We start from the raw sequence: 13,165 nt of genomic DNA, 5'->3' as shown, positions 1-13,165 counted from the left end.
AGGAGATTAAGTGTTCTACTCTTATCTGTCCAGTCACTAAACACCAGACATTTATTCTGTCGCATTTAGCTAGATTCCATAATACATTCATGGACCTCATGTATTACAACACTCATTATTTTTTGTGTGTTCGTTTTTTGCAAACATGTACTTTGTACATATAAGAGGAAGCAAAGAATGTGTATTTCTGAAAAATTATAAATGGATTGAGCAGTAAAAATAACAGAGAGAGATGAGAAACAGGACAGACTGTCAGCTTGATTAATTTTTTTCTTTTTCTTTGGCCTCTCAGAAACATTCAGATCTTTTCATTAAAAAAGTAAGATAAAACGTGCACTGTGCTTTAAGGCACAGGCACCAGCAGCCGCTTAAACATTAAAATGTTCATTAACATTAATACCAGAGCTGATCTGCTCCATATTAATCCTTAGGATAAAGAAACGGGGAAGAAAAGGAAGAGCAGGTGGTGTATTCATAGCAGAATGTGTGATACACAGTAATTTCACAGTCTTCTCCAGAAGGCTCGAACAAGTTCATTGTCTGTCTGTCTGTCTGTCTTTGAAGTGATCATCTTATGAGACATCCACGCTCTGATCTCATAATAATTATATGGATATCACATATACATAAAGGTAAATATCAAAAGCATAGTATGATGAGAGACCTTAAAGGAATATATATTTGACTGGGCACTTGAAAATACACAGTGCTCTGTAAATTCAAATTCATGAAACTGTGGGTATGCCATGCACAGGCCTGGTTTGCTGGGAGCATTCATCAAGTTTTAATGCATAAAATCTACACATCATGTTGGATGTCGGCGTGTGTGTGTGTGTCTCTGTGTGATAAGGGCTAGAAGATGGATTACACTGGTGTTTGACACTTAGCTAAAGGTGTGACAAGATGGATCTTCACTAAAATATTTATTTTAATTATTAATAGGGTTAAGGCTACTTGGCGACATATATCACATTAAAATATCTGCAGTTATTACACACTAACTATATTTTAATGAGTGTACAGAGTTGTCATTATTGTTTGCATGCCTGTGACTGTTGCATACTAAATGCCAGTTGCCCAGCTTCATTGCAGTTACTATTTCATGACCAGGCCCCATTAAAAATTAATTCGGTCATTTTCTTCCTTCCCTGATGATAATATCTATAGTTCTTCAAAGAATAACCACAGATGACGAATGTTATATCCATTCACTGAAATAAAACATGAACAATTAGGAAATGTATCATGTCTTTCATGTGTTTTGTAATTTTAACTCCTGTTCTCTGTTGACCATTAAATCTGCCTCAGAACTCATTAACACAACCCATCAGTGAACAGAGGAAAGCACACATGCAGGTTTGCAAAATAAATGTGTGTGTATTCTGACTGTCACTAAACATGGAGTTTTAAGATAAGACTGGTTGTACAGCATCACAGCAGCAGGAAGGAAGGACCTGTGGTAACACTCCTTTACACAGCGCTGGTGAAGCAGTCGGCTGATGGAGGCGCTGCCCAGTGCTGTTATAGTGCCATGGAGGGGGTGGGACTGGTTTTCCATCAGGGATGACAGCTTTGTTTATATCCTACGATCATCTACCACCTCCACAGGCTCAAGAGGGCAGCCCAGAACAGATCCGGCCTTCTTCACCAGTCTGTTCAGTTCAGTCTCTTTTTGTCTGCCGCTGTGATGCTGCCACCCCATAGTATATGGCTGATGCCACCAGAGTCGTAAAATGACCTCAGTAGTGCTCCCTGCACTCTGAAGGACCCATGTATCCTTAGCAGGTAGAGTTTGCTCTGACCTTTCTTATAAAGTGCCCTAGTGTGGTCAGTTGAGTCATTGCAAATATGTGATATTAACCATTTTCATTTTATATGTTGATTACACTAATTAAGAATTAAGAAGAATATATTTTTTTATTATTTTTACTGTAAAACAGGTCAATATGACCCACAACAGGAGGGTTAATGGGAAGAAACCTTGAGTAGAACCCAGCTCATACTGAGGGTCCCATCGGCCGTAAGACTCTATCTCTAAGTCCATTCCTTGGATGTTGTGTGTGTGGTGTGCGTTTGTCTCCTCGGAAATCCACCACCAGCTCCTTGGTTTTACTCTCATTCAGCTGGAGGCAGTTTTCCTGGCACCAGAATACAAAGTCTCGGATGGGTCCTATATTCTCTGTTTTCCCCATCATGTATGAGGCCGTCGACTGCAAAGTCATTTGAGTATTTCTGCAGATGACAGCTGGTTGAAAAGTCAGCTGTGTACAGGGAGAAGAGGAGGGGAGCCAAGACTGTCCTCTGATGCTCTGGTCTTCATAAAACAACAAAAACATACGCAAGTTACAGTTACACTTGCACATATATTACATTGGCTACCATGAACTCCTGTGTGAGAGAAATGAAAAAGAAACACACTGAGCCTCATGCATGAACAGTCCGTACACTCTGTGTTTCCAAATTGTTGGTATGCACAATTTAAAAACTTTTGGCATTCATCAATGATTGCATGCTATACATTTATTTGTTAGGTAAGAGCAAAACTGAGGAGTGCCCTTGACCACACACAAAAACCAATCTGCATTTTGTGATGATGAAAAAGCAATCGGTGTTAAAATTAAAATGTAGGAAAAAAAAAAAAAGCTTTCTACAATCATTCATTTAATAATTTTCAGTGACTACACTTATTTAATATGATATTCACACAAAAATTTAGATTCACTGAATAAGTGGTTAATACATGCTGAAAAGTCTCTAATAAATAATTGCTATAGGACTGAGTCCAAGACGGTGGCTCATTTTGATAGCGGACCTCTTTGATTTGTGAGGTCTACTACTCCTGTCTGAGTATAACGTTACCTATCCAATCCAGTCAACCCTCCTGCTCTGTCAGTGCCGTTCTCTAAACTTTCTCTTTAGACTTTCGTTTTTGTTTTTTTTTGATAACCTCTTTTGGAAGCCATAATGGTGCATTCAATTTCAGTCAGATTATCAGACAGACTTTACTCAAATTACAAGAAAATAACAGCTGGCATTGTGCTAAAGGAGACTAGCATCTGAGTCCATTATTCCGAGTTTTGTTGATTTTTGTTGAATTAATGGTTGAAAAGACAAATTTTCATTGGTTTATCTGTATTTTTTGTGTCACAAAGATTTCTTGATCAAATGTAAAAAGGCCATCAGTTTCTACTTTTGTCATGACTATATTTTATACTTCATTTTTCCGGCTTCATCCACCATGTCTCTTGTCACTCTCCCCAAAAGTACAACAATCTACAATATGAGGAAGTAATGTCAAGTGTAAACTGAAACATATAATGACAGAATCACTGGTTTGTTGTTGTTTAAATAGAGCACAATGTGCATCTGGCTCTAATCAGTTCTTCAAAAAGGATGATGTGTATAAAGGGCCAGATGTTTGTATATGTATTAAAGGACATTTACATTTTCTCATATGCTCCAAACACAGTTGGACACCAGAGAATGCAAGAGCACAAGTATAAAGTTATATGCTTGGCTAAAGTTTCTGCAGCACAAACACAAACAAGCAGGTCGGTATAGATTCCATCACAGTGAGTGCTGACACTCAGTGGAAAATTGTACCCAAGCTAAAGGTTTTTGTCAATAGCAATTACCTCTCATCTCTCTTGGGCAAAGAGCATTTTTGTGGCCTACATGAAATGACTGGGTGGCTCCTTCGTGTCAAGTGGTTGGTTTGAGCCACTGTTTTTAAATCTTTAATGAAGTGCTTTAAACTAAATCCCAAAAACCCTGACAACAGACACATAAACTATTTAAATGACATCAGCTTTATTGGGAATTCAGCTGTATTAAAATATAGTATACTGTATCTGAGAACAAGTAGGAGATAAGTAAATAGATGTGAAGGGCTGATAAAAATCCAGTTTAGGATTTTAGGAGTATAGGTTGAACTAAAATAAAGGAGCCTATACCCAATCCATGTTTCCCACTTTTTAAAGTTGGGCTATACAATGATGTATTACTTTCCTGATATTCAGCATTTCCTCAGTATTTTTCAGTTTGTGGCTTATTGGCTCAGCAATGGAATAACAGCCGGGTGGTGATTTCTTAATGGAGTTAAAACAACGAGAAGCTGGCCTGTGGGACTGGGTGGGATGCGATGTATGGATAAAAATGAGTCCCAACATGGTCACAAATGTGTGTTCTATGTATTATTATATTTAGGTATTATATAAGTCTTGAAGTTATTTTTATAACAGGCCTCTCCTCAATGCTGGAAACAACACTGTTTCCAGCATCAGAACCTCATCCTGTCCCTGAAGCATGGGGGTGGTAATGTCCTTGTTTGGGCCTGCTTGGCTTCATCTGTGCCAGGACGACTTGTCATCATTGATGGACCAATCAATTCTGAAACACAATGTCAAGACATCTGTCTGTGAGCTGAATCTTTAGAGAAACCAGGTCATGCAACAAGACAATGACTCCAAGCACACTAGTCGTGATATCCACTTTTAACACAATTAGTGTTTCTTTAAAAAGCTGGCAATCTAAACTGGGCAGCTGTCAAGGGCACAAAAACAAAACTCAGAACAAACAAAGAGGAAGAGAACAACAAACATAAAAATGTCGGCATTGCTTGTATCATGAAGACTCAAAGAATTTTAATTAAACTGCTTATAACTGCGCACTTCAAGCCTAGTGGCACACTGGGGCAGAAACTTGTTCACCCCAGATAAAAGCAGAGCAAGGAATGTAGTTCAATGCACAGACAAATGCACAGATCATGTACTCTGAGAAGACAGAACAACCACCACACAAATGCATGGCTCAGCACAGGAAAACCAGTTCTTCAGGTCAAGACCACTGCAGCCCATCCACACCTGAAGAACCAGGGAAGGTCGTATGAGGACCACAAGTTGCACCTTTTAGCCAGAGAAGACCGTTGGTTTGAAAGAGGAGTAAGAGAAGCCATCTATATAAAACTATAGAACTCCTCTCTGAATGGGAGAGCCATGTACAACACAGTCTTAACATCTCTTCTCTTAACGTTTTCATCCCCCTTCTCATCTTAGGGAGAGTCTCTGGCCCTTAATGGGTCGTTAGAGAAGCACTAATAGTGAAAAAGAGGATACTGTCCAGGTTTATCTGAACAACATCCTCTTAATGGTAGTCATGTGAGGTTTCGGTGAGCACCATCCAAACACATGGTCCTAATAAGTACCTGAACCAGTCATTTAGAACTTAAGCCCTGGTTGGCAGAGAATTGTCACAAACATATTACAAGTACTATAGTGCATGACATCACAAACCTATTCAATTGGCTTTTTATTATAATGCCGTTCAAGTGAGGGTACAGGACCCTGAGGAGTAGAAGGGCTGCCTTTAACCCATTGAAGAAACTTTACATTTTGATTCCATATTGTCCAGTCTGTCACTATTTTGTGCTGCATTATGTATTGTGAAAAAGAATCCTCCCCTTGTTGATATGTAGCAAAGAGTAGAATAGAATAGAATAGAATTTATTGCTGTTTGTACAGATACAAGGCTATACAGGTACATTTTTAACCAGAAATTAATATTCTGAAACAAATTAAATGAGCAAAACTTTACCTGAACAAACTAATAACACTGATAGAGATGCACTAATACATCCCAGTAAATGAAATACACATTAACATCAGCATGAAAATGACTCGTGCATTTTAACAAAATATGTAAATGACATAATATATTTGAAATGACAGGAAAACTCAATAACCTGATTATACATTAAAATATTATACATTTGCTAGAGTATAGTTTGTGTATGCAGTCAATTTCTGCCAGGTCAACTCTCAGTTGATTTCCTCAGTTTGTGTCTGCCATGACCACAGTCTTGTAAATAGCTGTTAGATAGTAAATATGAGTCATTTTAAATCCAGTGGTGACCTTTAGTATCCAATTAGCACCATTTTTCCTGCAGTTATAGAAAGTTATTGTTCTCACTTGTGCCATTTATTTTAATTGCAAACATAGTATTGCCAAAGTGGCATAAAAATTGTGTCTTTTGTTTAACCCTCATTTTGACCCACATTCCCTCACAACAATGTAAGCGTAATGGTGCCTGTCCATCTGTGTATCTCTATTCACTTCACAAAGGTATTCTCAAAGATATTCTTTCCTTGCGTGCTCTCATAAAACCAAATCTCTATTGCAGACTGCGTTTCCTAACTGGTGAGACTTTCAGTATAATTTCCCTGTAAAGGTACATTTATGGCAAGGGAATGCCAAGTTGTGAAGTTGGCATGACAGTTTAGAGAGGCTGTCCTCCAGCGGAGCCTTGTGCTCCTCTTAGTGGTGGGGGCTAGTAGTAGTAGTAATATGTTACGGTATTATAATAGGGACTCAGAGCATTTACAATACGTATAACAATATACTGTATCCAATACAAAATAATATATCTTCAGAAAGATTTTTATTTTTATTTTTTATGTGTTTATTGGCTCAGAACAGGAATGCAAATGAGGTATAGGGCTGGTCAACCTGTGTTCTACCAGTATTCTATCCCATAACGTGGGTTAGTTAGTAGCGTGTTTCATTCCCAGTTAGTTGAGCTGTGGTTTAGCTGTATTGGTGAGCAAACCAGATCTGAACAGTAAAGAATATTTGGCGGAAAATGCTATTGTCCTTTTTACCACACAATCAGTTCATCTCAATTCATACATGGAGCATATGATGCAAACAAGAGCACAAGATACTAGGTAATGCACGTTAGATGATACATTGATAATGGATAAAAACAGAATGTATAAAGCTAACATTCTAAGGATTCACTGCAGAAAAGCTTAGTGGTGATAGAGTGTGCTCATAAAGTTACTGTCATAAGAATAAACAAGAGCACAGAGGGATAAAATTGCCAGTGACAACATGTTACAGGTGAGTTGGACAGCATAATGTACATACATTACTTGCGGTATCATAAGCAGGTCAGGACCACAGATGACAAACATGCAGCTCCAGGCAGGAGACACTCACAGAAAGGCGAGGGGCGTGAAAGATGAAGAGAGATGCACAGAGTGTCGTAAGGTGGTAGCACATGAATGAATAGATAGTTAGAGAAAGGAGAGGAGTAGATAGGTACTCAGTGCATCATGAAAGGCCCCTATCAGCCAAAGCACTTGAAGCGTCACAACTAAGGCATGGTTCAGAGTTTGCCTCACAAACACACACAGGGAGCTGGTTCCATAGGAGGGGAGCCTGATGCTGCTTTGTGCGCTTTCTGGCTTTATTCACATACTGTAGCCTCTGAATCAAGGGGAGCTGTCAGTTCATCAGGTGTTGCAGTAAGTAGAAAGACACATGTAGGAAGCTGGAGGTCAAGCTCCAGCAGAACAACACCTGGGACGTGTGGAGAGGCATGAAGCTGATCACCGGCTTCAAGATCAAAGCCAAGCAGCAGGACGGCGGCCCAGACAGAGCAAACAAGCTGAATGTCATTTTCAGTAGATTCAGCACTGGACGCCCTGCTTTTGCCTTGTTGGTTTAGTTTGGTGGGGGAGCAGCACCAGCAAAAAGGACGTAAGTAGGATCAACAAATTGATCCAAAAGGCTGGACGTGTTATTGGCAGTGAGCTGGAGACGTTTGTCTCAGTGAGGGACAGGAGGACACTGGACAAACTGCTCTCCATCATGGACAATCAGTCACATCCACTACACCAGACTATAGAGGGGCAGCAGAGCTCATTCTCCAACAGACTGATCCAGCTCTGCTCTCACAGTGAACGCTACAGGACTTCATTCATACCATTCTCAATCCAGCTGTACAACAACTCACCTTTCTGTAACAGATAACTCCATGTTATTCATGTTAATGGACACTATTGCACCTTACTGTCATTCATATGTATATAATATATTCTTCTGTCTCTATTTCTTGTACATTTGTTCACATGCTAATATTTTTTTTACTGATACTATTTTATTTTACTAAATTTTAATTTAATTTTATTTTATTTTATCCGTCTTTTTACTTGTGGTTCCCAAGAGTGTGTTTTTTATGTGCAACAGAGCTACTATGATCAAGCAATTTCCCTTGTGGATCAAGGGAAGTCTAAGTATGCATGTATTCTATGGTAACTAGAACATAGTCTCTGCATGTATCAGTGTAGCTGAACTCAGAAGTATACTGGACTAATGATTTGGTTGCAACTGTTTTTTCAGACACATGAAAACCTGTGTTTAATGTAATTCAAAATACTGTTTTTCTATGTCTGCAACTGTGGTTGGATTTATCTAGTCTTATCCTACTGAAACACAAACAAGAGAGCTTCTCTTAATGGTACTGTTTCATCTCTCACAAATTCAGGATTAGAATATGAAACAAAACCTGAGATGATCAAAATCTTCAGATCAATCACTAACCTTCCAGTGAGTATTTTCAACTGCTGTTTCCAAGGTCAGGGTTAGCTCAGGTGCTTAGCATTTGACCTAACCTTGTTTGTCCAGTTTTCTCAGGTCACTTGTGTTCCTGCCAGGCCTATCATCAGCTTGTCAGCTATTCCTTCACCCTCCCTGCCACTCATCTCACTCAAGCCTGCTTAAACAGCTACTCTTCCTGCAACACTCACTCCTCTGCACTCCATTCCTCTCACACCTCTGAGAGTAAACAACTCTTCTCTCAGTCAATGTTTTGCATTTTCACCTGACCCTGTTGGTTTGTACCACCATTTCAAGTCGGATCCTTTGTGTTTCTGTTAGAAGGAATATCAAGAAATATTATTCACAAGCTAAACCCATACAATTCAATTCAATTAAATATTAATTACACAGCATGAATAACAATACCAGTTGTGAAAAGCTTGGCCTGAAACCTCCAGAGAAAGCGTTAAGGTGACGGTGGCTTTCAACAGGAAGAAACCTTGAGCAGAACCCAGCTGATATGGAGGGACCCATCTGCTTGAGGCTGGCCAGGTAGAGACAGAAAAAGAGAGAGAAGAGACCAACTGGCATAGATATATACGTCGACTAAAGCATGCATGTGGAATCTGATACAAATACCAGATATAGTTGATGCATGTTAGTTTGACAATGAAAATACACAGATCAGACATAACATTATGACCACCTTCCAAATATTGTGTAGGTCTCCCTTGTGCCTCCAAAACAGTTGTGGCTCATCAGAGAATGGACATGGGCCTTCTGAGGGTGTCCTGTGGTGTCTGGCAACAGAATGTTGTTAGCGGGGGCTGAATGACTTCTTGCTTTTAAGCTGAGAGAACAACTTGCTGCGGATGTAATGCTGATGCTAAGGAGTACACGGTTCTCCTCAAACAGCACGTTTGGAAATTAAAACATCAACTGGATTCACTGAGGAGAAGAACTGCGGAGCAGACGCTCATGAACGGTCTATGTATGTGGAGTAAACAAGTCAGATGTGTCTTTTCCACAAACCTCCACATCTATATATTCATAACGCATACACTACATAAACCAAAAACTAAAGCCTGACGACAGCTTACATAAAGCACATGATTTCATTGTGAGACTAACATACGTTTTCACTAACATGAGGTGCCTAAATTAACACTGATCAAAAGCTCCAGAACAACTACTAAAAGAACGCTGTGAAGAACAGTTTTCTCAATGATTTTTACACATGTATTAAAAGACCTTTGCTGTCAGCAAAATCTGGAGAAGGAATCCCTCTCACCTCTCCTTTATGGGATGAAATGATTGTCTACCCCAACATACTGTAGAAAGCACAATTATATCTTAAAAGCAATGCAGGATTTACCTGATCTGACACAGAGTCCTCCTGGAGGACTGCAGTGTGCTGACCGGTGAGATGCTGAGCTAGCCAAAGTGGGAGCTGCAGATTCTGGGAGAGAAAAATGAAAATGCTGTAAAAGCATGAACTGCATGTTATGGTCTTTGAGAAGCAGCTGAAAATGAATTAGTTTCACAGAGTCAGTTCATTTCAGGCAGCCTTAACTGTGGTTTTTAAGTTTGACTGAGTAGGCCTACATGTCACGGTTGATCCATTTTTCACATTGTACACTGATCAGCCATAACATTATGACCACCTTCCTAATATTGTGTAGGTCTCCCTTGTGTCTCCAAAACAGTTGTGACTCATCAGAGAATGGACATGGCCCTTCTGAGGGTGTCCTGTGGTGTCTGGCAACAGAATGTTGTTAGTGGGGGGAGGTCTCTGTGGACCATCATCCCACAGATACTTGATCAGTTTGGGATCTAGTGAATTTGGAGGCCAGGTCAACACCTTGTGCTGTTCTTCATGTTTTTTGAGTTGTTCTTAAACCGTTCTTGTGTGTGTGTCTGTGTCAGGCTGCATCCTGCTGGGGTTTGAGGCGATCCAAAAGTTTCCCAGCAGAACATTGTATTGTCAAAAGATGATCAACCTGTCAGTGGTTTTAATGTTGTGGCTGATCAGTGTATATTCATAACGTGATGAGTGATGGGTCATCTGATGATTAAGTAAATTGGGTGATCACAATTTTCTAACCAAGCTCTTTTAGTGGCTTGATAATTTACAGTATGCTCCTTGAAAGAAAGATAAAGAAGGATATTCACATCTGTCACCAATAACCATCTCTAGCAGAGACCAGAAGTTACTGTTGTTCCCCCATGTACAAGCACTTAGAGGCAATAATATTTTCATAATAATGTCAAATGATGATAACTGAACTCATTTTACGACTCATTTGACGACTCTGTGGTGCCATCAGCCATATACTATGGAGTGGTCTGCTGGAGTGGCAGCATCACAGCGGCAGACAAAAAGAGACTGAACAGACTGGTGAAGAAGGCCCGATCTGTTCTGAGCTACCCTCTGGAACCTGTGGAGGTGGTGGGTGATCGGAGGACGGAAGCAAAGCTGTCATCCCTGATGGAAAACCAGTTATTTTGAAAAGCACTGATGCCTCACAGCGAGACTGGGCCTTTCTGTGTGTAGTTTGCATGTTCTCCCTGCGTCTGCGTGGGTTCTCTCCAGGTACTCATGCTTGTAGACATGCTTGTTAGGTTCATTGGTGATTCTAAACTGGCCGTAGGTGTGAGTGTAAGTGTGAATGGTTGTCTGTCTCTCTGTGTTAGCCCTGAGATAGACTGGCGACCTGTCCAGGGTGTACCCCGCCTCTCGCCCGATGACAGCTGGGATAGGCTCCAGCAGACCCCGCGACCCTTAACAGGAACAAGCGGTTACAGAAGATGAATGAATGAATTATTTTGAAAGCTCTGGGGAAATACTGATATTGTGAACCTTGAATTAAGAAAGTTTTACTAAACTGCTGTAATATTTCCACGAGAAAGAATTATTTGTTTTTCAAAAGAACTAACCCTATCGAACAGAAGACAGCTTTATTGTCCATTACACTGGACGATTAGCTCATCAAAGGACATCCGGAAAATAGAATATTTAATATACAGACGCCTAAAGCCTTTATACCAAGTACTGCATATTATTAACATTTTTGCTGGTGACTATGCGATCATCACACAAATGGGACGAGATGAGTATTAAGCCAGCATTTGCTAAGGCTTAAGATGTGTGCGTTTTTGTTTGTTTTTGTTTGTCTGTGTATGAATAATTCTGTGGTTATTGCCAGTGATTGTATTTTAATACTGACCAGATAAGGAAGGCTAGCAGATGATTAGGATGGCTGATTATTATTGTTATAACTTCATAAATGTCCTCTTCCTCTCCTTGAATCAGAATAATTAACATATGATGAATGTTATGAAGAGAAAAAACTATTTCATTTAGAACTACAGGATTTTACCAAGTTGCCATATCTCTAGTTTCTAAATCCTGTGCTCTCAGTATCATTTTCATATCATTCGTGTGGACTAGCAGTCAGACATATGTGTTCAATAACTGGATGGGTGTGGGAGGGCAGAGAGGGTAAGATATTCTACAGTGTCCAGAGACAGGTGTAGTTACGTCATTGGAGGAGGAAACAAAGAACCGCATCGTTCACACAGAATTACCCAGACCATGACCGGAAATGACACGCGTCGCCTTCACAATAAAAGCCAAAAAAAAACTATCTCTACTCATTTATAACATTACATTTAGAAAAATATATTCCTACCACGCAGTTAGCAGTACATCACAATTACACATGAGAACGCCTTGACTTACCTGATGATTTTGAGATGACAGCCTCATTTCTGTACTCTGATAGAGATGATTTTAAAACATAGTGTTAGATTATGATATGCATCATACTGTTAGGTAACAGCAGATATATGGTAGGTGTATTTGCCATTAAAACTGGCCTTCAGGTATAAAACAACTAGACTGTGTGTATACATAATACACAAAGCAAAATGTGTTACAATTAAATAAGATTCTTAAGGTAGATTTACACTGATACATGGATAGAAACGTAGATACACATAGGAGAGTAATTTCTACTTTATTTGAATATTTTTTATACATATTCAAACATAGTTTTACATATTACATTTGACTTCATTTACTAAATGTATTAGGTGCATATTTAAATGGCTATTTTATTTAATTATTTTAAATTAAATATTTATTTATTTTTGCAATTTAAATAAGAAACATTTTTAATTAGCTTCCCCTCAACCAGGTTTTTTACTCTCTTTACAAATAGCCTAAATCACATTTCAGTGCTGTACCTGGTTGTACAGTAGGCTACCATACCTGGTTTATTATGATGAACCACCATATGAAAGCAGCATTTGCTTGTAACTCAGCGAGTTCTCGTCGTGGCATTAATTTAATTACCAGGTAAACCGTCTTTCATGTTAGAAAAAATAATTTATTGACTTCCAGAAAAGTCCCTCCAAGGCTTTTATGTTGAAAGCGGAAACAGATAGAGATAATGATGATTCCTTTTAGTTTGACACTGGTTGGTTTTCAGCACAGCGTGCACTTTCAGTTCCCGGACAGCTCCTTCAAGACAGCATCACAGCTGTCACACTGTAGGTAGGAGTGCAGGAGGGAGAGAGGGAGAGGGAAACCGTAGGGTCAATGGAGACAGTTCAGCCTGCTCTCTTTATTTGGTTGGGTTTATGTTTAACATTAAAACCAATCGGGACCCAAAATGCTGTTTTATCATTTACCTGCGCGCATGCTTGTGAGGTTGCGGTGCGGCTTAGGTCCGCTGTTTGCTTTTTATTCTATTTAGTCTGACGGATAATTGGATGGGTGAAA

Source organism: Chelon labrosus (assembly GCF_963514085.1).
Source record: "Chelon labrosus genome assembly, chromosome: 3".
Taxonomy (NCBI): domain Eukaryota; kingdom Metazoa; phylum Chordata; class Actinopteri; order Mugiliformes; family Mugilidae; genus Chelon; species Chelon labrosus.
Note: the sequence above shows the minus strand (reverse complement) of the source record.